Below are 9,852 nucleotides of genomic sequence, written 5' to 3'. Positions count from 1 at the left end.
AAGCTGGTGATGGTGGGAGAGTGGAGGGGTATGATGGGGTGGGGGGGTAGACAGAGGACAGAAGGCCTGTGCTATACTCCTAAAGCTTGATCTGCTCCCTTGGGGACCTCGCAGTGTGCAGGTCAACCCCCGGGGTGTGTGAGGGTGGGCCTCGGGCTGCAGAGGAGAATGTGAGGGCTTGGCCTTGGGTTGGGACGACCAGAGAGTGCACAACCCTCCGCTCCCTTATTTACTGCCAAAAATGCTGGTACAGATGGCCAAGTGTCAAGAATGGGGTGGGGGGGCTCAAGGCTTAAGGCAGGAGCAGAGGCAAGAGATGGAGAGAACCACAGGGTCAGATGTTTTACTGCATCATCACCGTTTACCATCAGCCAATCAGAGCTCTTGAGAATGTAAAAGCCCAACAGGACGAGTTAAGGAGAATACTAATACGTATGCAGTTAAAAGATTAATACAAACGTATTGACGTTGCTGCAAGTGTCCGGTTTTCCAGAACCGATGAGTCGACATTAACGGCAGCTCGGATGTGCTAACTAGGTGAAAAGGCTGCGTGCTCTGCAGCTTGGCATTGAGTGCTCTATCAGATGGCTGCCTCTCAGGGTGAAGGCAGTCTGGACTGAGCTTCCATGGTGACCTCTGATTGATTAAGAGGCCATTTCTGGCTCTTGGCTGGCCCGGGGCACCATTTGTCACCTGACTGTGCAGTCCTGTCGAGAAGCTTCGTGTCCTCCAATCTACACTCAGACGTTTTCCTTTTTTTTTTTTTTTCAAATCCCAAACTCAGTCGGAACCACTAGGGCCACCCATGTCAAAAATCTGTTCAGTCATTCTGGTGCTCAGCCTTCTGGAGTAAACACCAAATGGCACGTTGAAGCAGAAGGAAATATACAACGTGTGAAACGTCTCTCGAAGTGAGATCATTGGTATTTGTTTTGACTAATTACACCAAATCTTTCATTTTTGTGAGATTTTAGAGTTCATTCAGATGTCATTCGCCATCAACTGAAATAACTATGCTAACATTCCAAAATAGGTAATTATCCTCCACTTTCTGATTGAAAGTTAGCTTAACAACACAATGTGTTCTCCCAAATATTTAATGTTGTAAAGGGACAGAAGCTGTTTTCACAAAGATGCACCCAAACGATTATCATCATCATCATCATCTCTAATATCATCATCATCATCACCAGCATCATTTTTTTTGTTCCTTTTTTTAAATGAGCAGAATTCAAATTTCAGTTTGACTTAAAAGAACAGTTTATCCAAATGTCAAAGTAATAGTATTACTGAATTTTAAGGAGCTGCAGGTCCCAGATTGTAGGTTTGACATAGACATCGATTCGCTTCATCGGCTGCTATTATAGAAAATTCCTCCTAACCAAAGGTCAGACAAAGGTGACAAGCTTTATAGCCAACCATTAAATGCAGCAAACCGGGAGGTCGGACTGAAACGTATATCTGTAATTTGCAGTGAAATGAACTTTGCTTTGTTTGCACACATTGCTTCTTCGGCTTCCTTTTGTTTATGTGATTATTTCGTAGATGAGGAAAGGAGGGGAACAAATCAGTTTTCTCACTTGTTTTTTTTTTTGCTCTAAATTTAAGAGAATTCCAGCTTCTAATTTGCTTTGATGCAATCCTGATGACTGCCACGTTTACTCAAAGAAATGAACGGAAGAGGTACGAAATAAATTTGGATCTAATATAATTGTGTTTATTAGAGTTTTCTCAGGGAAAATGAGAATGCTAATCATATTCATAGCCAGTGCTGTGGGTAATTTGCAGCCCCGCGATAAGATGCCATATCAATGTGAACCGCTGATGATTGAGTGACACGTGTGACATTTTCGACTCATTATTTATTGATTCATTCATTTTCCATCTAAATGTTTTAATCTGCTCGGCCATCGAGGTGCTCACGTATGAGAGAGCTGCGTGGAGCGTTCCTGGATTTTGCGGTGGCGGTGACACGGTTGGCCTCGGCCTCGTGTATGAAATGAATCATGATGTGGCTTTAATGCAATGCCACCTTGACACCATTAGGACAATGCTTCCAGTAATTAAAGACAGTAGTCACGGCCCTTGCCGAGCACTAACATTCACTTTCTGTGGGAGGGAGGCCATTGTTCGGGGGCAAAAGTTTTATTACTTCTGATAATGATAATAAATGCTTCCTCCCACACACTGTGCCCTTCATTACGGCATTGATCCCATAACATCTCTGCTCAAATCCATCACTGTAGCTCGGTTAATGAATGCTCCAAACATAGCAGTCAACCGCGCGGATGATCCAAGACCTTGTCACGTTCTCCGTAATGAAGTTAATGAGCTAACGGAGGAGTCGACATTTTCGGGGGAAGGAAGGGTACGACTTTATTTAGCGGATGGAAGGAAGCGGGATTTAGCAGGCCGAGGCCGAAGTGTGAACAGGAAAGAGAGAGCCACAGAGGTTGCGGCGTTCACACGCTCTGAAGTATTAGCCTATTTTTGTGTGTGATCTGGCTGGCGCATATACATAGACAGACATGCACGCGCATGCAGACAGGTGCTGTGTGTGGTGCCAGCTGTATGGGGGAACAGCTGTGTGTAGGAGCGGGGCGCGCTGTGAGCTGTAGCTGTTGCATTCCCCGACCTTACCACCGGACGCAGTATTTGACACAGGCAGACAGACACACAAGCGAGGGCAGCTGCGAGGTGCCATTCAGGGGCCCGGAAAGCCAACTGCAGCCGCCCACACAGAGCTCACAATCTCCGGCATGATATTCTACGTGTGACCTTACAGCAAGACGACCCCGCCTCATGTCCCAAAACTGAAGGATTCTCCTGCAGCCGTGTGTCTTGGAGCTCGCAGAGCTCTGACCCCAAACAGACCCCCAAACCTGCCAAAAGGAGCACTTAATCCACAACCGCTGGCCCAAATATTTACCTACCCCCTTACCCAACCCGCACAAAAGTCCTAAGCTCCGACGTCAAAACCCTGTCCCACCTCCCATCCTGGCTGTCAGTCGCCAGCTAAGTCCTCCTTGGAGCTTGGAGGCTATCAGGGGTTTAAGGGAAAAGCCCTTTATCCAGGGACTTTCTCTAGGGGCTGGGGAGAGCAAATGTCTCATGTCAGCAAAACACCATAAATGCTGCAAATGGCGTCTTTTTCTTCTTCTGCCCCTTGGAGGTGGCAAGCAAACTTTTCTCTGAGAGAGACTAAACACATGGTGTATATATTATGAGGGCAATGAATCATTGGTAGGGCCGTCGAGCTGGTGCTTGTTTTAATGCTTTATTTGTTTGTGTTTTTAAGCATACATTTTCCTCTCCAAGCAGACATTTGCACTTGAGTGGGCGTAAATAAAGGTTGCGCTGGTGGGATGCGATGCTACATGCTGATTAACCCTTAGGTGGATTGTGTAGGCTAATCTGGGGCATTAAGGTCCCAGGCCTCAGGAATGCCTTTGGCTCCGACGTCCAGACCAGGTGTCCACACACGGTCAGCCATGGGCAAGGGTGTGTGTGTGTGTGTGTGTGAATGAGAGAGGAAATGACAAGAATCCTCCTCCACGTCCAGTTGGTGGTGACACACCTTATCAACAAATGGCCCAACTGTGATGAGTGAGAGATAAAGCCAGTGTCATCTGTCCCTTTAATAAAGGTGGCATTAGGAGAGAGGCGGCGGGGAGGAGAGCAGCTGGAGAAGGTAATCCCGTCTCTCCAGGTCAGCCACCAGACAAGCTGTAGCAGGCCTCACTAACGCTGGCCTAATTAACATACACCAACAGGGAAATCTTTTCCTTCTCAGACCCACTTTGCGGCGCACACCTAGTTCCTCAGCCAGCCGGTGCAGGGTTAATACTTCCAGCCTCCTCCGGCTTTTGACCGGCTCCAACATGCTTCGTCTCCCTGCTTCCCGACTTCTATGTCACAACTCCTCCGGGTATCAAGAGCTAGATGAGTAGACGGGATTGGATGGGATGTGGAACCACATGATAGAGTTTTCCTGTGAAATTTCCCTGGATTGATGACAGCATTGTTTGCAAGTCCTGTTTCGTCAGTACCAGCAAATTCTTTGACGTACAAGGTGGAGGGCATTTTGGTGAATCACGTACGTAGGGGGAGGGAAACCGTGACAAAGCAGGTACAAGCAGTCTAACTTTGGTGACTCAACTTTTAAAATATAATGTTAATGTTTCGCTACAACTTTGACCTTATTTTTAATAGTTCTGGCCATCATTTCTGTTGCTCATGAAAGCATTGCCCTCACCAATCTGACAAGACACACAACAAAGTCTAAGCACAACTTTGCTGAACATATCTGTGCTTTAATAACTCCTGATAATAATGTAAACAACAGTTAATGACCCCCGGGAGAATGAGGGTGTGTGCTCCAGCCATAAATGCACAACAGACATTTTAGATATTCATCATTTAGAAGGTTTGGCGTTTTTATTGCAGAAAGTACTCCATGAAAACATCATCAATGCTTTATTCTGGAGATAAGTGTAGAGAATGTGGGTTAAAGCTTTGCAGTCCCAGGAACAGCTGATTAAAGTAGTATTCGTTTCATAGCCGATCTGTTTACCAAATATATATCCTGTGAATAATGCACCACTATCAACTCTTGAAAGGTATCATCCGATTATTCGTCTTTTTCCTGCTCCAAACTATCGTTATAGTTCTATCGGCCTGTAAAAATCCACTATCGGCCGACCTCTAGCTTTTACCATTTGTCTTCGTTTTACCCTCCAAATAACAATGTCTATACTGGGGGTTTTGTTTGAAATTGACTGTGCGACCGCTTGTGTTTTTCTTGCTGCGGCAGACTACTTTGCAGCGTTCCCAGATCTCAGCATTTCACTTTGTGAGCACAGTGTTATTAATATTGATAGAAACGACGGCCAAAACGACCAAAAAAAACAAGAATCTGGCTTGTAATAAGAAAGAATTACCCTTCAAGGTCTGTTTGTGAGTTCTGTGAGAAACAAAAGTTATGAAATCTATCACTTGAAGCTTTCTTGAAGCGACTCCACGCTGACGCTCGCCACTTGACTGCTGCTGCGGCACGAAGGACTCGGAGTCCGTGTGAGACTTTCACCCCGACTGTCACCCGCCAGGTGGAATGTGAAACGCACACAGCCACAAACACTTTGAGACAGTCGAGTGTGTGTGTGTGTGTGTGTGTGTGTGTGTGTGTGTGTGTGTGTGTGTGTGTGTGTGTGTGTGTGTGTGTGTGGCGGCGGCGGGACAGAGATGTGCAACCCTGGCGTCTGACCCCACGGCTTGCTCCTCCGCAACACCACCCACCCATTGCTCATCCCCCCCCCCCTCCCACGCATGCAACTACTTCAAGTGTGTCTCCAGCTGAGTGGTTGGGGGGGTGTGCTGGGAGGGTGGGGGATGGGGGCCCGGGGGCGGTGTGGGGGTATCAGGTGTCATTTAAAAAAAGGCAGTTGTCAGGGCTGGCTGAAAATGGAGCGTGACTTTATTCAGTCTAAAATGTAGCCTGGTGAAAACAGCGTGGCCTCTCGGTGCCCCTCCGCAGTCGAGTGGCCATTTCGGTTTGGCTCCGAGAGTTGGTTTAATGGAACTCTATTAAGTGCTGTATTTTTTTATGGGATTGATTTCTCCTTCCTGTTGCGCCGAATGAATATTTCGATAGATTTCCCCCGCTCCTGCTGGATGCCAGCTGTCATTGAATAAAAATAACGTCTTATGTCTCCCATAGGTAGATTATATTTAAATTAAGTAAAGCTAACTCATTTCTCTGTTAAGTCATCTGGATTTGGCTGCATCACACAGCTCCACACACACACACACACACACACACACACACACACACACACACACACACACACACACACACACACACACACACACACACGCACACACTGACTTCAGCAATCCCCCCCCCCCACCACCCTTTCTATTAGCCTCACACACATAAGTGCATGTCCGCACACACAGCTGGTGGGGATTAGGCGAGAGGAAGCAGAGTGAACACACGGGGTTTCAGAGTCAAAACAACAGAGCTGGACTTGACCTTTGACCTGTGTATCCATTCATCTGTTGATAACATCAGTCCATTTCATAAGACAAGTCCAGAGTGTGTGCAGGCCATTAGGATGTACTCCGGACGGAGAGAAGAACTCTTCACAAGGGAAAAAAAACCCCCGTCATTGACAATACACACTCCCTTTCAAAGGATTTAACTTAAGATAGTGATGACTGCAAAGTATAAGGGTATATGATAATTAATGGCTTCCATTAGAGGGAAAACCTTTTCTCTGCAATTTTGCTGGTGCTGAAGTAGCTTAGCTCTGTGTTTCTGTCCTACCTGGGGCTATAGACAAGTGGTATCCTGCATTTTAAATAGTCTCCCCCCCTTCACCCCCCCTCTGAGCCCCTCCTCCGTGCTCTCCATTTCTCATGTTAAATCAAGTCTTTCCCCATCTCTGCCTCCAACTCTCTCTCCATCCAAGCATTGTTAATGGGATCATTTCTTATATTGTAATGTCCCAGTAATTTCCACCGTATTACATTTTCCTCCCAGTTTGTTGAGCAAGGTGATGGAGAGGGATCGGTGAATATTTCCTCTGATGAGGACTGAATAACGAACGTTGTCTCTGTATGGTGTATGCTATGGGGGGGTGTGGGTCTTTATCTCTGCAGAAACACTTTAGTCCGCATGTGTGTGTCAGTGTACCGGTGTTGTTGTGGGATGTTAATTTTATCTCCCATCGGGCTGGTAGCCATGTCGTGGACTAAGTAGAGTCGTTTAGCAAAGGTTACAGCTGCAGTCATGGATACCAGCAGGTGATAAGTCATACCAATGAGCCTTATCCTAAGCTTTATATTCTCCTCATTTCTGATGTTCCTCTTGTTGTCTGTTTGCATTTTTTTTCCCATCTCTATAATTTTCAGTCTCGTCTCCTTTTCTTTTTACCTTAAATCCTGCCAACTTCCACATGCTCTTCTTGATGGGAAAGCGCTAACCAGCATGAAGCTGTCAGAGGGTAATTATACAGGCTGCCATTTTCAGCGGATCATGGTATCCGCACCACTATATCATGTCCACACCTATGGAGATATGGAAATGAGACAGCGGCTCTCAACAGGGGCTCTCAAAACAATTATCTATACTTCATAGGCAGGAATGCTGCTGGGCCGGTGGCCAGTGCCCTGGGCTTTCTCATTTCTCTAAGAGGTAAATGCTGCTGACTTGCCTACTTTTTCACAGCATCAGCCTTGCCCTTGTTACAAACAGAGCTGAATGGAAGCCTTTTTTTTTTTTTTTTTTTGCCATCGCTTGTCCTTGTGTTTGCAGCCAAATGGCAGAGACAACAGGTATTATGTGACAGTGAGGTTCGTAGCAGAGTGGCACAGTAGAGAGCTCGGACTGGAGCAGAATTTAGCAATGTGGATGAGGAAAGGAGTTATTTAAAGAAGATGTTTTGAAAGTAGGGCGCTGCCGTAATTCAATATAGTTATATATCGTCTTTCAGTTGAATCATATCGTGATTAAGTTATATCATCTAAATTGATAATAACAAGCACATGCTCAGATTTCTCAGACAATTAGATTATTTTGCATTAAAGTTCAAAATGAGAAAATCATACTTTTATTCTGTCTGGTCTTTAGAGTAGACAAAACCATGTGGTTAGTATTGAAGTATACGTATTGAAATAGAGAATGTTATATCCTATTGTTATCGAGATATGAAATGATCTATAACATGATGGAAGGTTCACCCATAAAAATATAATTTGTCCAACCATGTAGCATTTGAGCATATATCCTCAGTTTTTAAAGTGCCATAACTTTTATTTATGTAATTAGCAGATACGTTTTTGGAAAGGCCATTTGTCAAATACATTAAATTATCTCATCTGGAAATCAACTTTATGCCAATCTACCGTACCACCTTCCGCTTTCTGTACATAACGTTTTCTTAGAAGAATCCAACACTACTTTGTGGCACGCAACCAAATTGCCGTTGCGTTATAATTATATATCAGAAAAGCTATAACTTAAGATTTTATAGGAGCTCTTGCCAGCTTTATTACTGCAGGGCTTTTTGAACTCAGTGCCAGAGTTTTGAAAAGCAAAAGCACTTTCACATACGTGCTTTGTTGATGTATGAGGTATGAGGGAGCGGGACAAAAACTTGGCCTCCTCGACGCTCTTCTCGGCTCTGAGGTGTATCCCTAAAACACCTTTGGGATCTTGATAAACGAATGCTTCACGTGGAATATTGCTCAGCCCATGTAAACATGTAGTCAGCAGCAATTCCGCAATATCAACTTGTGTGCGTCTGTTTTTGTGTTTTCTTCTTCCTCTGTTTGCCCGCCGGTCTGAGCCTGTGTGTACACGTACGGCCATGACTGATGCACGGCCAATCCCTAGACTTGCGGAAGATGTATGTGGGTGAAAAGTGAACACAGTAATGAGCCCTCGCTGAGCATGTGTACGAGAAGGATTGTGACTGCATGCTTGTGAATCCGTCTGTTGCCTGAGGGGGTTTGGGTCTGTGGTTTCAAGCTTTTGAACGGGAGTGATTACGCAGGAGAATCAGACAGGGATGTGTGTCAGAAGTATGACTGGCCGTGTGTGAGTATGGGATGAATGTTTCGCGGTGGCTGGAGTTCCCCCTCTTTAGATTAAGCACACACTGTTTTTTTTTTTTCAGATGACTGTTTTTAGCTGCAGCTGTCAGCCTTGCACTCTGGACATGAAAGACTTAGAATGAAGTCTAAAGACCAGGGATCCAAACAAAGAAAAAAGCAGAACAAAGAGACTTCAAGTCATTCTAGCCATTATGTTCGCCGTTGACACTGTTGATAATGTGGGCAGAGCCGCTGTTGCTGCCTGAGCATGCCAATGCTTTGTGCTGCAACACTCTGACACACCTGCCTGAGTCAGCTGAGTCAGGGCATGCGGGTGTGTGCATCTTCATTGACAGGCATTTGTTTTGAACATGATTTTGAAAAAAAAAAAAAAATCCTCTATCACGCTCTTTCTTTGTCTTTCCATCCCTCTCGGTTCTTGTCGTCACGCTTAACCCCCTCCTCCTCGAGTTGTAATGAGCTCCTGAAGGCTGTGTGAGAGCAAATCAGCCCTCCTGTCCTCTCTGTTTGGGTCCCAACAGCCACACACTGCTCCGCACAACTCAACACAACTCGCCGGCCACAGGCAGTCGAGAGAGTGCAACACTAATTGTGCGGGTCACCGAGGTTACGCAGCCTCTCGGAGTCTTTCTGCCTCCGCCTCCCTCTCTGCCATGCAGCTCAGGCTCTGCTCTCTCTACTCGCTTACTGTATAATAACGCGTGACATCACGGTTTACATTGCCGTGACAAATAAACATGCTGATGTTTGAAACCGTAGACTTAAAATGCATCGCTGCTGTCAAAGTTTGCTTTCTTGTTCCTTTGAGAGGTCGGGCTTGTAGGGAATCCTTGAAAGCTTCCACAGAGGCACAACCTCTGCTCGTCTAAAATCATTTAGTGCTTGTTTTGTTTCCACTCTTTCTTCCCCCCGCTGTGTGTGATGTAGGAAATGTAGGAGATGTCTGTCTTTTCAAGCGGGTTCCGTTGTCTTTTGTGTGTCTTGTCTGAAACAGCATGTCAGCCAGGCGGGGCGGCTCTGGGAGGATGTGTGTGTGAGAGAAAAAGAGAGTGTGTGTGTGTGTTTGTGCTGAATGAAATGCAAAAACCAGTACGCCTGAACAAACCGTAACACACACACACACACACACACACACCCAACACACAACGGCCTTTGCCCTAATGGGAGCTGACACTCTGACAGGCTCTCTGAGCTCTTTATCTGGGCCTCTCGCCTCAGTGTGTGTGTGTGTGTGTG

This window comes from Eutrigla gurnardus (assembly GCF_963514095.1).
Source record: "Eutrigla gurnardus genome assembly, chromosome: 1".
NCBI lineage: Eukaryota > Metazoa > Chordata > Actinopteri > Perciformes > Triglidae > Eutrigla > Eutrigla gurnardus.
The sequence above is the reverse complement of the archived record's forward strand: the minus strand, read 5'-3'. Positions refer to the sequence as shown.